Here is a 19,032-nt window from a genome sequence, read left to right as displayed (position 1 = left end):
GAAAAAGAGCAGTATGTCAAGAGCAAGTGGAATGTGGCTGAAAACATGGAAATGACAGACACTTCAGGGACAGTCAGAAGGAGTGTCATTGCATTTTGAATATATATGAATCTCAGGTAATTTCTATAACCCAGAAATAAGCACTTGCTCCAAAAGGGGAAACTGGTAGTTTGTGTGAGCTAGCAAAATATTCAGAGGGCAGTTAATCTATTACCATGAGTCTAATAGAGCCCAGATCATATTCTATGAGATTTGGTGGCTAAATATGACAATATTTAAATACGTTGACCATTATTTGTAGACTGGAATAAGTCACAGCAGCAAAGGGACCAACTTCTCTCTAGTACCATTCAACTAGAACTAACAGAAACGCAGGGTGATTACTCTGAGACTAACGAGGGTCAGAGCAAGAAATTATTTATGCATTCTTTTGAGTGGAGGAAGGGAGAATTGTAAACAAAAGATGGCAATAAATTCTGTGAATGGGAAAGAGGAATTGAAGATAACTCCTAGGTTTTAGGCTTGAGCTGCTGTGTGAATGATATACCATTGACTGATATAAAGATAAGGGGGTAAAATCAAGAGCTCCTTCGTAAACATTCTAAATGTGAAATATTGAATAGATATTTATTGGAGATGTCAAGTAATATGATATCTACAGCTCTAAGTAGAGGTAAGTGAGACAGAGAGGTTTGCCAGTCATCAACAAACAGATTTAAAGTGATGGGAATCAATGAGATCATAGAATCATTTAGTGAAAAGAGACATGGGCCCATTTCAGCATTTATAGACAGGATATTAAATAAAGAGACATTGAAGAAGAAACTGAGATAGATGGAAAGAGAAGACCACGATGGTATTATGAGAAGGCAAATGATGAAAAGGTTGTTGTTGTTGTTGTTGTTGCTTGTTTTTGACCAGGAGGGATTAATCAACTCTATCCAACAGTACTGAGAAGCTGTTTGTGATGAAGCATGACATGAAGATTATTGCTGACCTAGATGCTTCAATGGAGTTTTGGAGAGAGGAGCGAGATTCAAAGAGGTAAAAAAAAAATGTGTTATCACATGGGATAATAGGGATAAAAATCTCATTTAAGAAATTGTATACAGTGCAGCAATAGTCAGAGGTGGATATGGAGTAAAGGAATTTTTTTTAAGTCAAGAGATATTAGAACAGAGTACTAGGAATGTAATGAAAATATGAAGAAATACTATCCTGATATATTTGAGTTTATGAAATAAGTTTCAGCATCAGAAAATGTAAATTCAGCTGTAGCTAAACAAGAAATGGAAACTTCTGTCAACCTGGACCTGTCAGACTGTCATTCCTAAAAACTGGAAGTGTGATACTGAAATATCTAATAGAAATCTCTGTAAGGCCTGACTGTACATTTGACCCTTATGCTACAACTCTTGTAGTTTTAAAAATGTCTCTTTTATTGTTTTAATGAATTTGAGTGGTTTTCTCTATAAAATGAAAGATTACTAAGAACACTGAGTTAAACTAAGTTCAACTTTCCCAAAGTCTTCAAAATTTATGATGTAAGATGTTACTGCATGAACCTGAAATAAAGAGACAAAAATACAACGTTCCCCAACATATTTGACCATAAGACGTTCTTTGGAGAATATTTCAGGAAACTAGCGATTATATGAGACAATTTGCGGTATTATTTAGTTGTTGCTTCTGTCTCAAGTTACTTCATGTTTCATCTTCATATTTTGCTCTGGCTTTGTTCCATTTGGGTGTAATATCTGCATTCATCTTTTCACCTTCTACCTATTTCACCCGAATTCCATCTCTCAAACTTGTACTTTTTTCACTAATTTTTGCCCTGATTCCCTCTGACACTTTGGGAGCCTTATTTAGATTTGCTATTTGAAATAAGAATGTCATTGTGTTGCGTAAATCCTCTCATTTTTATGTTTGGGAAAGTGTCTCCTCAAAATATAGTACTTATACTAATTTTTAAAAATATAGTTAAGGACAATATTTATATTTTCTTTAATATACAACAGAAGAGAGATGACATAAAACACATTAACCTTCTAAATCAATACTGTCATTTTCAATTTTCTTGAAGTAGAGATATCACACATCTCCTTTTATAGAATCCCCACATGCTCGATTTTTTTTATATCTTTCAGAAGCTTGGAATGCTAAAAAATACAGTACATACAAACACTGATTTCTTTAAACCATGAGGTGGTATTTGCCTTTGTACTGCACAGTGACATGTTTCCATTTTAATGATGTTTGAATTTAGCACAGGAATTGGATTCTCTTTTAAATCCACTACACATTGAAACTCCACCTGCTTATCTGGATCTCTTACTGAAGATTAAACTGTTAATGCTCACAATGAGGGAAAAACAATTAAGAACTTCCAAAAATGTACTGTTCAGTACTTATATTTATATCAAACACGTGTTGCAATGACTGGTGTTTTGCATTTCAAATCCTGGCTTATGTACACTTCCACGCATTTATAGCCTTAATCAAGACGGAAACCATTTGCTTTTTACATAGCAATTAAAGCACAGAAAACATTCCGAATGTTGCTAAATGGCGTGCTCTAGTTTATTATAGTTTACCTTGTCTTTTTGTGAGGAGGAGCTATGATTTCTGCTCCAAGCTCTTGATGTCCCTGGGGAGTGGGAAAGAGCATCTGTTCTGGAACGGAGCTGAAAGTAAATTCCTAGGAATGGAGATGTGGAGAGAAAAAAAAAAAAAAAATCGCAAGAGAACTCTGAGCGCATCAGAAAGTCATAAAGAAAGCTCAGCACAATAATCAGCTTGCAGCTCTCAAAAAGACTTCGAGAGCAAGCTCAAGTGGTTGGAAGTTAGCACATTTGGTTTCACAAAAAGGAAAGAAGGGGTGAACAAGGCAAAAAAAAAAAAAAAAAAAACCAACCACACACAGAAAATAAGAGAATCGAGTGTGAGGCAGAAAATGGAGAGGGAAAAAGACATTGAGAAAAGAGGAGAAAGGAAAGAAGAAATGGATGAGAATTGTAAGATTTTAGATCCGAGTCTCAGTATGAGACAACTGGGACAAATGGTTACTCAACAACAATCTTCATGGACATTTGGATTTTTCATGGCTAATTTGACTGTCTGGATCTAGACTGGTTAACTGTGTAGGCCAGACTGAATGATTTTATGAGTATAAAACATCAGTGGCCCATCAAGGTTTGAGTGTTAAAGTGATAATTTACTTATTTTAGGGATATAAGGAAATAGTTTACCTGTTTTACAGAACTATAAATCAGTATATTAAAAGAAACATATATATATATCTTATAATTATATATGAATATACACACATGTATGTATGTATATACATATACACACACACACACACACACAGGTCACCAAAAGAGGGGCACCATATGCATGCAAGATTCTTTCCCTTTAAAACATGGTTTGCTACATTTAAAAATCGACATATATTTGTATACTTGGATTTTTATTCATGCAATTCCTACATGAAATCTTTGAGGCTAATATTTGCTCTCTTCTTATCTAAAACAGACTGTTTTCACAATAGCTATGTAAGCCTTCCTTCATTAATACCCCATTCAGTAAGAAAGGGCTTACTGTGATTTATATGAAACCAATTTGAAAGTGTTTTAAAAGTTTCAAAATTAAAATGATTTCTTAATTTTAAAGATTATGCTTTATGAGGAATATAAAAGATTAGAATCAAAAGATAAGACTGACTTTGATCTTCAAAGCCAAGCTGCCTGCTTGCTGCATGAGGCTTGCAGGAAAATACGAGCACCTTCTCAATCATTGCGTGATATGTAACTAGCCCTTAATAACCCTACAGCCTGCTGTTTATAACACAAATCAGGCTTTGGGATAAGTTGATTGATTGGAATTTAAATGCATGGCTTACATGTTGTGGTTTCAGGAAGTTGAATAAATGGACATTAGAAAAATATGGTAAAATCTAAAGTTTAAATTTGGAAAAAGAAACATTGTTTTTACCAGGTGTGTTTATACCATTTGTATGATCTGACCGTACACACACATGCACACACACAAAATGTAATTCCAATATCTCTAACCCATTTTTCTCTCCAAATAATGAGATTCACCTAACATTTCCCAGTAGCTCTGCTCGCCTGATCTAATTCCTCATTGACATAGCCAGAACTCATTTAATTACAAGAGCTAGAAACTCAATGCAAGCAATTCGAGCAAAATACAAAAATTTTGGCTCATCAAATTGGTACAGAGTGAACTGGTATAAAAGAAATAGCTGGTATCATTGACTTAATAAATACCAAGAGTGTGTATGTGTCTGTCTCTGTCTGTCTTTTTGTCTGTCTCATAGATGCCCACATCATAGATATTTTCTCTGCACAAAGCTTCATTTTCTTTTGTTGTTGACAGACTTTTCCCATGTAAGGTTGACAGTGGTTCCCAGAGGCTGATTATTTGCACATAATTACAAGAATTTTCTCTATCCCTGCTCAGCCCCCTGCAAAAACATTCCTGATTAGTATTTTGATTGCACTAGCTGGTTTATGTGCATGTGCCTTTTTCTGGACCAGCCTCTGTGGCCATAAGCATGAGGTCCTCTGAGCCACTCATGAGCATGTGCCCCTCTGTTAGGTGCCTGGCCTTGTAGCCAGAGCATGATCTACCTGCAAAAGGATGAGAAGTGAAAGTGAAAGAGAACAGACATGCATTCATGACTGCAGTCATCATTTCTCCTTTGAAACAACATGTTTCCCCAATGTTTACAACTGCCAGGTGATCAATTCAGAAGGAAATTATTATTGAAAAAGAGCTATGAATCACCACAGCCATTACGAACACAATACTACTACTACTACTAATAATAGCTATTTCATATTTCAGGCAATTGCCCAAGATATTTTCTTCTATTATCTCATGTGATTTTCCTCAAAATATTATGAAATAGACTATTTCTGTTTTACATAATAGAAAACTCAAATTGAATGTGAATAGCTCAAACCATTTAACCAAAAGTTATAAAGTGTATTCAAGTTTGGATTGTATGTAGAACAATGAAAACCTCAAGGCGGAGACATGGTGATAGTATAGGATAAATTTTAGCTTCTGAGGGCCTTAATCAATGCTGTTAATGTGATGGCATGTAAGACAACACCAAAAACTTAGCAATAATTATAATGTAGTCAACACTACATATAAGAATAAGACATAATTTCTGTATTGGTGAGGATTAGGTTCAATTGAATGTGACTGAATCTGTCATAATATTGACTAAGATGCAGTCTTATTGTTTTCTCATGAAAATGAAGTGGGGGGAGAGGGACATGGTCACTGTTGGAACAGTGAGTTTATCATCATTGGAGATCCATCCCTAGTGTTTTGCTTCATGCTCCAGAGTGACTCTTCAATAGGCAGCTCTAAAATTCAAGCTATCAGAAAGACTGACAGTAACAGAACGCAGAGTGAGGTGTGTCTCCCTGCATCTCAAATACATTCCAGATGTCGTACATAGCACTTTTAGCCAACACTTTATCATAATGCCACACCTAACTACAAGGGAAGCTTATAAATAGAGCCTTTGTTCCATTAGGTCATGTGCACAGCTAAAATTTGGGATTCCCAAATAGAAGAAGAGGGAAATGGAGCAGGCAACTAGGATTCTCTGCCAAGAACTTTCATATACTTTCTTCTGCAAAGTGCCACTGATGCCACTCTTAAAGCACAACTGCTGTTGCCCTGGTCCTGTTCCTTTACGGGGTTAGGGAGCAACATTCTCACCTATTATATGAAACATAAGATTTTACTTTGCAGTTTACTAGAGTTACATTATGCTTTTTATTCCTGAATTTAAGTAGTGTGTTCTCTCTAACTTCTTGGTAAAACCTGTTTAGCTCTGCATACTGTCTCTCAAACCTTACTGCAAGAATATGTTCAACCATAGTAAAAAAAAAAAAAAAAAAAAAACTCAAAACCTTTACACTGTAGTAAGTTGCATAAAAAAAAAAAAAAAAAAGGCTGCAAGAGCATCTATTGTTTTGTGTATTCTTCCAGAAAAGTGTCACCCCCTTAAGAGGGAGTATCTATTTCCCTTTATCTTGAAGCTGGGAGGGTCTTTGTGATTATTTTGATGAACAGGATGAAGTAGAAGCAATGCCGAAGGTTTTCTGAACCTAAGTCACAAATGCTGAAAAAGTTCCCACCTGACTCTCTCTCTTGTGGAATGCTTGACCTTGGAACCTAGCAGCAATGTTGCAGGAAAGTCAAGCAGTCGTGTGGAAAAACCATGAATAAGTGTTCTGACCTCAGCCTTAGCTGCTTAAAATGTCCCAGTTAACTGTATCAGCCATCGGATTAGTAAACGAGTGAGCCTTCTGATGATTATAAACTCCAGTTTTTGAGCTATCACAGCTGATACACACTGGAGCAGAGCAAAGCTGTCCCCAAAGTACATATTAGTAAGCAAAGTATATGTGTCATTGTGTTAAGCCATTACGTTTTGGAGTGGTTAGTTATATGATACTTGGTAACCAATTAAGGACTAGTAGAATAGAAGTATAAGGGGGCAAACTGATGGAATAGAAGTATCATCCAATCATCTCATTTTAATGGTGAGAAAACCCTGGGAGAATTCACAGCAAGTTACTTACGGTCATACAATTATGCAACATAATATATCCAAGAGTCACTCATAGGCAGTCTAATTCTTCCTGTGCAGTTTGTATTTTTTCTTTATGAGATCATATCTGAAATATTATTTGCAATTTTTCTATATCAGATTTATACTTTTAGATGTGAACATAACTTAGTAATTCTCAACCCTGAGTGTATGTTTGAATTACTTACTGGTCCTCTGGAATCAGAATTCTCTGCACCATTACAGGCCTGTTGAATGGAAATCTCTGGGCGTGCGTGTGTGTGTGTGTGTGTGTGTGTGTGTGTGTGGGCATGCATGCAGACCCACATACCAATTCTATACCTAATTCTAAGAAGCAGACACTGTTGAGACTTTTCGGTATAGATCATAATCCTTGGCTGAATGTTTCTTTGTTTCTGGCTTTTGTGCCTTTTCTTTTTCTTTTTGTAGCAATCAGGGCCTCACTGTATTGCCCAGGGAGGCCTTAAACTCCTAGGTTCAAATTACCCTCCTGCCTCTGCCTCCCGAAATGCTGGGATTACAGGCTGGGATTACAGCTGTGAGCCACCACAAATGTGTCTTTGCAACAGAGAATCAACAGGTAGAAAAAGTTTCATATATTCAACTCTGGATCTGTCACTCCAAAGTCCTCAGACCCCATTGCTTTGACTTGCATAAAATAAAATGGAATATTAACAAACTGTATATGGCAGAAAATGAAAAGATACTTGTTATCCCCTTTCTAAATTATACTTCGCTAAGAATCTTCTGTGCGTTAGTCCTTCTCTGACTCAATTCAGTTCAACACATTAACCAGGAACTATGCTTGGCAATGGGAATTCAAAAATGAAAAAGATCTGCCAGCATAGTGAGGAAGATTTTCAGAAAGCCGACATTCATTTTTGTGTAATAATGCCATAATAGTACACACAGGCTGCTATGGAACCACAGAACAAAGGCCGTTATTCCAACCGAAAAGCACTTGAGAAAAATCATATAGGAGACAACACCTGAGGTGACTCTTGCAGGTCAATCATAAATGTTATCTAGACAAACTAACATGTTATTTGGGGGCATGTAATTCAAGAAAAGGCTAGGATACAGTGGGGATCAGCAAACTTCATTCAGCCTATGGGCCAAATCTAGCCACTACCTATATTACAAATAAAGTTTTATTTGAGCAGAGTCATGCCCCATTGTTACAACCGAGTTTAGTTGTCATGACAGAGACAGAATGTCCCACAAAGGTGAAGGTTGTACCAGTTGTGCCTTCACAGAAAAAGTTTTCTGACCTCTGGTTTACAGAAGAGAACAGTGCCTTAAATGTTATATATTCAAAAAATTACCAACGTTAAGTATAAAAAATATATAATTTAAGGCAGAAAAGGGAAGAGTTTTGAGTATAGAGCCATAGGCTGGAGACATGAAGGACTGTTAGGGTACAGGTGCTTGTGGTTTGTTTTTGTGTCACAGAGATCAGATTCAGAGTTTTAAGGAGCAGAGAGACATGATCAGATTTAGCAAGATTTCACTGGTGCGTTGTGGAGATACGAAACCCAAGATAGGGTATAAGGAACCTGTTAAAAATAAGGTGTCTTCAGGACCTAAAGTAGGAAAGAGAGAAAACATATGAACAGAAAAGGATCTATAGAAACCCTTTAGTATGTAAAATCAGCATGATTTATTGAATCTCAGCTGTTCTCATTTTAACACGTTTGCAAATTTTTGACACTCCTCCCTTCGAAAGGTGAAGCCTAATTAATCTTGCCTTAGATGTAGGCGCAACCGAGGAACTGCTTTCCAGTGAAAGTAATGTGACGGGAGTGACGCTATGTGGCTTCCAGGGCTAGGTCACAAAGAGCAGAGCTTCTGCTGGATTCTCTCTCTTTCGGATCTCTCTCTCGGACCCTCTGTTCTAAAAAAACCCAAACAACCTGTCCTAAGAATACTAAAGCAGCCCGAGGACAGGGCTGTGTAAAGAGAACCTGAGGCTTTTCCCAAATGTGCCAGCAATATCGGTGAACCACGTTGGAATGGGACCCGATAGCATCTCTAAGTCTTTGGCTGCCTGTAGGCCGGGACGACATCCTGATTATAACCTCATGAGAGACCCTGAACCAGAATCGCGCCAACGAGCTGCTTCCAAATTCCTGACTCAAAGAAGCTGTGAAGGAAATAAATGTTTGTTGTTTTCAGTCATTGATTACGGGATAATTTGTTATGGGGCAACATATATTCACGAATTACTGAAATGGGTAATGCAGGAGGAGGAAAAACCGGGGGGGATGGGCAGAGTGCTATGGCCCTGATGATTTGAAGGTCGTGTGGGAGAGCATAATAAACATGTCAAGAGAAACTTTGATATTCTTCTGTAGTCTGACAGTCAGGGAGAGGCCAAGGATTAAACTAGTATTCCTTAAGGTACCTGTAATGCACAATGTTGAAACTCTCTTCTGTGCATTTTCATTTTAGTGAGGATATTTCCCTGTACAGCAAGGTGTTTGGTCTTCTCTTTGCTTCTTTGTCCATTGGTGTGTAACATCTTTTGGGTCAGCAAATAACTGTTGTAAAAAGGAAACATTTCTAAAATATGAAAACTTGCAAAGAAAAGACTTTTAGCCTTTTAGCTTATATTTAAACACTCAGGTAAAGAAACAAGCTCTCAACTAATAACCAATGTACCTGAAAACTAGAAAAGCTTTCCACCGAAAGTTAACTACAGATGCTGTCGGTGAGCTGTAGGAATTCAGACACCAGGGTTTGATAGTATTTTCTTCAGATACTCTAAACATATTCAAATGTAATATCCTCCAGCTAGACTTTTCATGGATATGTGCAATAGATAAGGTCCGAGAGGTTGGGGAAGTGTCCTGATACAGGCATACCAAAGATAGAAGGTGACTCTACTCTGTTATAATATTAGGCTCAACTTCTAGCTTCCAGCATAAATATATCCCTAACACCACAGTTTGAATGCCAGCAAAATTGCTCTCCGCCACAGTTGAGTGCACTGGCATAAAAATTATATAGTTTAATATTTATATATCAACAAGGAACATCTACAGAAAATACTCACTCTAGTTCATAGAAGATTGAATGTGGACATCACAAGCAAGAAAATTACATATCTCAAAAACCATTACAGATTTAAGAAAATATAAAAGTCAATATAATTTCAAAAATTAGAAGTTACCAATTTAAATCTTTAAAAATTAGATATTTAAAAATTAGGCTGCAGGGAGGCAGCCACTCAGATGTTGCCCTTCCATGAGTGATCCTCAGGTGACCCAAGATTTTGGGTCTCTGGGGTGTGAGTTTGTGGAGAGGACCTAGGCATGTTGCACACCTTGGATTTTGTTCTCCTCCCCTAGATCTCTACGAATAAAACACACTAAGTTGTCTCAGGGCAAAGAGGAACATGTTAAATTTCTTTTCTCGAATTGGTAGGGGCACAAGCACTTGGGGACTGAAAGTCTGGCGGCTCTTCTGAGCTGTTATTTAAATGTTTAGCAAGCACTTGGTAAGTGACCACTATTCATCAAGCATGCTAAGTACTTTGAACGTGTGTTGATAACCCAAGGTACTTCCCTGGAGTAGCTTATGGTCTCAGAAGATTGGTCACCTTTGCCGTTATTAAGGGCATTATATTTTTCATGTTCACAAAATCAGACACACACACACACACACACTCACACAGCATTAACAATAAACCAACGGAATCACTCCTGCCTGTGTTAGACACAATGAGTTCTGTTGATCCCCTTAACACCCACAAACTGTTGTGCCAATTTACAACAATAACCATAGGCAGCTTCCCATTTCTTCAAACTTTTAATTGTCATTCTCTTCCTGCGTGTTTCTCTTTATCTACAGTCTTATGTTCTCTCCTAAAATCCAAGAAAATCCCCAGTGAACTACTGAAAGACCCTTTTATCCAGGATAAAAGGTTAAGCCTATTCTGTGGCTTCTTGGGGTCTGGGTGAGGAGCAGGATTTCACTTACTTAGTAGATCCAGCAGTTAAAGTAACTTTTGAATACCGAATAGAATAGAAATTAATTTCTCACCATCATGGGAGATAGATGTGGTCAGCAAGGGGAATGTTAGGCTGACTTCCATTAGCTGTGGTCAAAAAAAAACACAGAGATTTTATGATCCAAAATTAGATGATGCTAATAGATGGAGCCTACTAATTTATCCGAAGAACTGCCATTGTGTTAGGACAGGGTCATCCCATCTGAGTTTAATTTTCTAATGAAAACAACACCAAAATGTTCCTGAGGTCCTTGTGAAGTTTTGCAATACTGTACCCCAAGTAGCTAAGTGGTGGGAGAGAGGGGGTAGCTGCCTGCAGGATTGTCTGAGGGGGGTGAAATTAACAGCTCACCAATCTGCTGAAACGGAATTCCTGTGAAAGTAAATCATAAAAATGACACAGCACTTGTACCACACATTCACTTGGAGATCCCTTCCTTACAGCCCACCCTCTCCTCCTCCAATACCAAAAATGCACAGATTAGCACTACATAGAATTTTGGTTGCATTTGTGAACACTGAAACTCTGAGGTAGCTCTCAGTTAGTTTGGAAAGTTTATGTTAGTTTATGTTGCCAAGTTTGAGGATAAACACCCATGACACAGTCTCAGGAAATTCTGCCAACATGTGCCCAAGGTGTCCAGGACACAGCTTGATTCCCTGAATTTCAGGGAGACATGAGACATCAGTCAATATATGTAAGAAGTACATTGGTTCCGTCCAGAAAGGCGGGGACAGCTAGGAGCAGCGAGGGGCTTTCCAGGTCACCGGTAGGTGAGGGACAAATGGTTGCATTCTGTTGAGTCTCTGATCAGCCTTTCCAAAGAAGGCCATCAGATAGGCATCCATCTCAGTGAACAGAGGGAGGGCTTTGAACAGGATGGGAGGAAGGTTTGCACTGAGTAGTTCCCAGCTTGACTTTTCTCTTTAGCTTAGTAGTTCCACACATTGCTACACGGTTTAAAGTCCAAATCCAAATCCAAATTGCAAGCAAAGGCAGTTATCCCCAAGAGCCCTCAAACATGCTGAATGAAAAGTTCTTTCAGAAGACCTACGGGAGAATGATTTTTGAGCATTTGTATTCCAGTAGAATGGTTTTGGTAATTATCTACCCCATTTCCTTTAGAAGAGTCTCCTGAGGCATTTTTTGAAGACTAGAAGAAAATGAACAAAGGGTTCTTGTGGTTTATTAGAGGGGGAAGACAACTCCTATTGTTTAAAGGATCTCCAAGGCAAAAGAAGGATTTTAAGTTGAAGGATAATAAAAAATACTGTGCAAAGATAAGAAAATATTAAAGTAACCCAACCAACATTTTCTTGGGCACTAAAAATAATGATGTTTATTGTAATTCATATTTTGTCATTGCTTTTCATGTCTGTATTATAAATATGCACCTTACAAATATATTGATATGGTTTGCCTGTGTCCCCACCCAAATCTCAGCTTGAACTGCATCTCCCAGAATTCTCACGTGTTACGGGAGGGGCCCAGGGGAGGCAATAGAATTATGGGGGCAGGTCTTTCCCGTGCTATTTCTGTGATAGTGAATAAGTCTCATGAGACCTGATGGGTTTATCATGGGTTTCCGCTTTTGCTTCCTCCTCATTTTCTTTGCTGCCACCATGTAAGAAGGGCCTTTTACCACCTGCCATGATTCTGAGGCCTCCCCAGCCATGTGGTACTGTGAGTCCAATTAAACCTCTTTTTCCTCCCAGTCTCAGGTATGTCTTTATCAGTAATGTGAAAATGAACTAATACATGTATATTTCAGAAAACAGAAGCTATACTTGTACAGCCAGTTATTTTTAAAAATACTTTATGTTCTGAGAAAGTGCTGTCACTTGTTCTCAATCTATGTGAAAAAAACCCAAGGGTATTAAAAAGTGTTTGTTCTCTGTCCTTAAATAAGTAGTGAGGCACTATGTGTTGAAACTTTTGACAGGGCAAAGGGCTGATCGAAACTTGTAAGGCCTTACATCATAACTCAAGTAGGTACCATTGCATTATGCTGTTAGACTTAAGGCTACAGTAGAATCGCATGAGCAATTATATATGTTATCATAAATCAATGAATAATGCTTGCATTAATTATTTGTTGAGTCTTGCTTTTAGTCTCACACAGGACTTTAAATTTGGAGTGATTTGGGGACAGAAAACAAAACCACACCCTCATTAGGTCATAATTGCTTTCTAACTTGGTCTCTGGAACATTATTTACCTAAGTAGATTTCACTTATTAGTCTTGTTAACAATCAGGGAATCATATTTTTTATCCAAAGTTAAACATGATGTTCTGTTGGCTTTTTGTCAATTTTAAAAGGGATGTAAAACCTTGGCATATAGCTGAAATGTTTTACATGATAGATTTTATTTTTCTTTATATAACAGTCTAATATTCCTACACGCACAATAAACAGACTCTTCTGAGAGTGTATGAAAGTAGAGGCCGGGCACAGTGGCTCACGCCTGTAATCCCACCACTTTGGGAGACCAAGGCAGGCAGACCACCTGAGGTCAGGAGTTTGAAACCAGCCTGGCCAATATGGTGAAACCCCGTCTCTACCAAAAAATACAAAACAATTAGTTGGGTGTGGTGGCAGGCACATGTAATACCAGCTATTTGGGAGGCTGAGGCAGGAGAATTGCTTGAACCAGGGAAGTGGAGGTTGCAGTGAACCAAGATCGCACCACTGCACTCCAGCCTGGGCGATAAAGTGAGACTTTATCTCAAAAAAAAAAAAAAAGAAAAGAAAAGGGGGTAGAGGAAATGGTTATCAAATGGGTTAGAATAAAATAGGTTGGGTGAATTGATATCTCATTTTAATATTTTAATTTTGTTTCAGGAAATTTTAGGTGGGACAGGAATTCATCAGCATGTTTAACAAAGCCATGAAGTAAATAGGCTATCATGGATTGACCAGCTAAGCAAAGGCTAACGGTAGGAGACTGTTGAAAGAGGCGAAGGTGGAAAAAGTGGCACCAGTGGCACTATGCTAGGGAGAGCTGCATTGGTCCAATTTCTCAACAGTATTTTTCAAGAACCAAGCATTTGCAAAGCACCATTCCAGATGCCGTGTGCCTTAAAGTTTGGGTTATAAGGAAGAACAGAAAAATGAGCAGCTATTAAACACATGTCTTTACATAATATTATTTAATTTCACAGCAATCATAAGCTATTATAAGATAAATATTGATATTCTTATTTTTCATAGGTTCAGTGAAATCAGGCAATCTACTCTCAGTTCATTTCCTACATAAAGCAATACATCTTGGACTTGTGATTTAAACAAGTGCTTATCCAAATATCCATGCAGCTTTGTCAATGAGAATGAGGAAAATTTACAAATATTGTAGAAAATAGCAACCTTTGTACCCCAAATTACTCAATGGTACCTAGATAGTTTTTCAGACACAGACAAATTTGAACAGCTAATTATGCAAAGTTTTATGTAATAAATGAATATATACCCTGATTCATATCTCTATTTCTTTTATGAAAGATAGGAAGTGCCTGGTAAGAATAAGAGATGTACAACTTTATAAATGTTTTCATTTATTCTGTAAAATCTAACTCTAGCCCTCAGTCTGACTGACACTTTAGCTACTACTGGAAAAAATCAGAAAATTTGACAGATATTAAAATTATCTTGGCTGTAAAACTTAATTTTTCTCAAAACTTTTCCCTGGGTTGAAGTTAAACTGTTAACCGTTGCGTAGAGGGTTTAAGAGGTTTATGAAAATAGTACTGAGTCACAGACACGGGAGGAACGTCTACCTCTCAATCCTGAAGTGGGTGTGTAATTGGTTTAATGGGTGTGATGCTGGCCGTTGCTCTGGATGTAAGTTGTCCCATTTGGTATTTTGTAACATCCCAGTTCCTGTTGGCTGAGAGCGAGCCAGGTCCTCATCTAATCCCCTGTGGGGCTGCAGCACCTGGAAACAGTGGGGTGCGGTTCCCCTGCCACTTATGCCTCATGGGAGACACGGGGGATTGCCTTGGACCCTCTTGTGCCTAAATATTTTGTGACACCCTTTCTATTCTGTGACCAACACACACCACGACAACACATGAAAGTTTCCTATGAAGCTGGTCATCTCCTCAGTTTTCATCTAGGAAGTGGGGCACGTATTATCTTAACTCTGTGATGCCCAAACTTAAAAAGGATACTATGTAATTTTATTCTGTCTTTCAGACTTATCTATGAGTGAAGGTAGTTGTTGTGGAGGGGAGGTAGGATGTCTGCCTCTAACCTAGAGACTATTCCACCTTCTTTTCATCTGCCCCAAACAGGAGGTATTTTATATCACATGGGAAGGGAGTGGGGCATGCTGGTCATTGCTGACTCAGGTCATCTGAGCTTAAAGGGTAGAAATTTGCCACTTTTGTTGTCTTGTCTGTTTTGACAACTCGACCCCCAAGCCTCAGGGCAACAGTGACTCTAAGAACCATATAGGGAACAGTCACAATTAAAAGGAAGTGTATGGTCAGCAATGAGGACTTGGAATCAAATTCTATTTCTACCACCATTTATCTTTTGCAACTTAATGCATATACTCAATCAGTAATGCAGATACTAATGAATTTTAAAAATATTCCATTTTAAACTCAGATCGTTATATTCCGGACACCTGGATGAAAGAGAAATATTTGATTAGTCATGCAGATGTTTCTAGATATTTATTTAGTGTTGTATATACAATAAAAATGGCTGACTCTGTTTTGATTCTGGGGAATGTTTGGGGACTGTGTATCCTAACGACATGGAATACATTATTTTAAATTTTGAAACCGGTGGAGATACAAGCAACACCCTTGAAGGAACCAGAGGGTAGGTGGAAATGATGTAATTTGTGAAAAATTAAAAAGGAAACAAACAATATTGACTTATTTTTATCTTCTACTGTTCATTCTACCCAATGGCTAGCTATATTTTTTAATTTGCCTGTGATATTCATTGAATGAAGTCATTTTATAAAGAGAAAAATATGATGCTGGCACTCTTCCTGTAAATCAAAACTCTTTCTACAAGCCTAAGTTCCTGGGATTATTTTAGACACAAAAGTCAGGAAAATTATTTCCAAAAATACACATACTTTCTAACTGCTTGTTTCATTTTTATGAAATTGAGTTCTTCTAAAAGGCCTGATACTATACTGGCCTCAAACAGGTCATATATCAGAAAAAGTCAATAATGCTTGGATGATTTAATCATTTGCATCCTAAAATTTTTGCAGAAATTTTTGAGTAATAAATTTTTTGACAAACACACATAATTTTTCTTTTATGAAAAATGCAGTCTTTTTAGGGGACATAGAACATTTTTTAAAGGCAAAAATAAGTTTATGCCATAATCAATCACTCAGCTGCAGCTTTAAAATGGGTATTTATAAATTGCTTAATCTTCTTGCCTTTTTTAATAGGTATTTTCATTATTTATTCAATTAATGTTGTAAACACAGCATTGATTCAAAGAGTAATGCTTTTCATAAAATATATCTGACCATAAAATTGAGCAGTAAAAGTTAAAATATAAAATCTCCTAGATCGGGTTCACCATCCCTTTAGAAATGCATGTAAGCCTTATGCTTTGGGGTTACATACGCAGAGGGGACAATTAAAATAGTAGATACGCACGTATTCTCAAATATGTGAGAATCATTAGGGGTAGTTATTCGATTGAACATATTTTAATTCTGCTTTTAGGAAGATATTTTAATTTAGAATATTCTCTCTGCCTGTTTAATAAAAAGTTATTTCTTATATGCAAAGAATATGCATATTGGAATATAACTTTTGAAATTATTTTGTCCAATGCTTTTTTTTTTTTTTTTAAAGAGACAGGGCTTCGCTCTGTCATCCATGCTAGAGTACAGTGGTATGATCATAGCTCACTGCAGCCTTGAACTCCTGGGCTCAAGTGATCTTCCTGAGCAGGTGGGACAACAGGCATGCACCACCATGTCCAGCTAATTATTTTAATTTGTGTAGAGACAGGGTCTTGCATTGTCTCCCAGGCTGGTCTCAAATTCCTGGCTTCAAGCAGTTCTCCCACCTCTGCCTCCCAAAGGGCTGGGTTAACAGGTGTGAGTCACCATGCCTGGACCCAATTACTCTTAATTTAAATTTGTGGATGCTGAGACTCAAAGAGATCAATAAATTTGTCCAAAGCATCATATGTATAATTAACTAATTTAATTTTTCCCACTTTACACACACCCTGTTATCTCTATACATACACACAATCTAACGCAATTTTTAAAATGACTCATTTAATGATGAGTTATTATCCTATTTCTCTTCCTTTGGATGAAGATTCATTCCTAATACAATTTATTCTGTACATTCAAACCACCATCAAAATATTCTACTAAACACACCTGTATGGGTTTGGTCTATGAGGAATTTTGGGTACTTATAAAATTTGAATCATTTCCAAACTATCTCTTGCATAGATCTTTCTATCACCACTGCTTAGTCCTGACCTGACTTCTCTTCTATGCACTGCAATGATCACCTTATTGGTCTCCCTCCCCAATCAATACTACACACTACGGCTAGAGTTATTGCTCTTACCCTGTTGTAAAACATTCACTTCCTATTGCTTAGAATAAACGCCAATTACTTAGCCTAACATTTAAAAATTTCCATTAGATGAGCCCAACCTATATTTCAACCTTCTCCCTCTACCTCTATTCTCACATGCCCTAACTCCCAAATCACACGTGGCTGTTATCTATTTGCCATTCCTTCTGTTTGCCCAATATGTTTTTCCTATCGATGTTAATTCAAGTTTTCTCATTCATCTGAAATTATGTAGTAGATTTATGTATGACTCAGACAAAATCTCACCTCCTTACAAGCCAGTCACAAATGTCACTATTCGAAAGTCATCCCCTCTCCTATACTGTCATAAGATTGTTTAAATGTTAATCATGGCCCCTATGACAGTCTTCTACTAAACGTGTTCATGTATGGCTGTCTTTGTCCCTAAAATAACAGCAAGCATATGGAGGCAAGAGAACATTTCCATTTGTTTCTGTTAATCCACAGAGTATTCAACAACAAATGTATGTTGATTGACTTGATTTGATTGAAAATTTGGGTGGTTTTAAAATACATTATGCGTTTTCTTATCCTCTTAATATGCTATACCACATCATGTATTTTCCTTGCTAACTCAGGACAACATTTATTAGCATCTGTTGTACTGGGTTATAATGCCCTCAAAAGCCACTAAGGCATATCAAATTCTTTGCCCCTAGAGTAGGTAGCTACTGACTGCAGAGATGTGATTCGGGGAGTTTTATATCCTGGGAACTCCTTACCCCAGCAGCTTTATTTTAATCAATCGCCTGGGGGTAGGTCTGAAGGTGTTACTATCCCTCTCCCATAGAAGGAACATCAAGGTCTTCATAGTAGCAGTTTGCTTCTAAGACTTCCTGTCCTTTCTGGTTGTTGGATGAAATGCTACATGCACCAATGCTTCCAAAGAGTTAGACTTTTTCTCATTGAGAAATAAGAAACAACTTATGTAACTTTGGGCAAGAAAAAGTTGGAGTTTGAGTTTTGACAGCCCGACTTCTCGCTGGGATGGTTGCCGTCATTTTCACAGCAGGGGAGACTGCACTGAGGCTGAATGGTTTCAGGGGGGCGGGACAATCACGCCACTGTGGCCCATTCCCTCGCCCCCTCCTTCATACGTACGGAAATGGAGTGGAACGTCTTTCTTGGGGTGGACATCCTCGGCCCGGCAGCCTAGCTATTATTGCTTCCTTCTCAATTGAACTGGAAATTGTGGCACTACTGTTTTTTGGCTAGAAGGTCATGGGGCGTTAGGTCACTGGAGCCCTCAAGAGACATAAAGTATAGCAAGGGCAAAAATCCAATGCCAGCTGAGAGAACAGGGATTTGATTTCCTATGGGAACGTCCAGTCATGTTCCAGCCTTTCCGATTATGTCCCCTGCCCCCGCCACCGCAAGTTATAATTTCTTCAGGATTCAATAATAGTCACTGTTCATTTCTGTTTCTGGCTCTTCCCTCCTGTACTTTTTCAAGCAGCCTCAGTTTTTCCAAGTGGATGTTTCTTTCTCCCCAGAAAGTTAATAGATGTATTTATTTTATCTGAGTTGTCAGAACAATCTATCAATCTTTTTGCTTTAGGTTTTAATAAAATTTATATTTGAGACTTCTTTTTTCAGAATCTTTCTCATGAACAAAAATCATCCCAGGTGGCAATTGGGAACACATAAATTGTATTCACCGAAGGAACAACAAGCACCAATTTGTTCCTCTCCTCCATTTCCTCCTGGAGCTCAGCTCATGCTTAGCTGCCAGAAGGAAATGCTTTTCCAGAGTAGTTTTTATGTGGTCA

Source organism: Colobus angolensis, unplaced genomic scaffold (genome assembly GCF_000951035.1).
Source record: "Colobus angolensis palliatus isolate OR3802 unplaced genomic scaffold, Cang.pa_1.0 Scaffold98, whole genome shotgun sequence".
Taxonomy (NCBI): Eukaryota; Metazoa; Chordata; class Mammalia; order Primates; family Cercopithecidae; genus Colobus; species Colobus angolensis.
This window is presented reverse-complemented; position numbering follows the sequence as displayed.